This window comes from Acinonyx jubatus, chromosome A3 (genome assembly GCF_027475565.1).
Source record: "Acinonyx jubatus isolate Ajub_Pintada_27869175 chromosome A3, VMU_Ajub_asm_v1.0, whole genome shotgun sequence".
NCBI lineage: Eukaryota > Metazoa > Chordata > Mammalia > Carnivora > Felidae > Acinonyx > Acinonyx jubatus.
The window spans coordinates 24,602,721-24,603,033 of NC_069388.1; positions in this window are offsets into that span (position 1 = coordinate 24,602,721).

Sequence of the window (313 nt, forward strand, 5' to 3'; positions counted from 1 at the left end):
GGGTGCACCCCATTGGTGACTGTGGCACCCTGTATTGAGAACACCTCTAGCCCAGAAGTCAACTGCCCCCCCACTCCTCTGACTCCAGACCCTGCCCCTGATGGCTTGATTCCCCCCTTTCATTCCTACAAGGAATATAGTACATACCCCACATACCCATATTCACCAAATGCTGTTATAGGGCTGAAAAACCTAAAGAATTCCCATAGGAAGTAGGAAGAATTAAAGAGGCGAGTGTTTGGGTTTTAGAAATGCAGTTTATGATCATATTCTTATTTTCCTGCAAGACTTCAGACTCTCAGATCTCACTTTC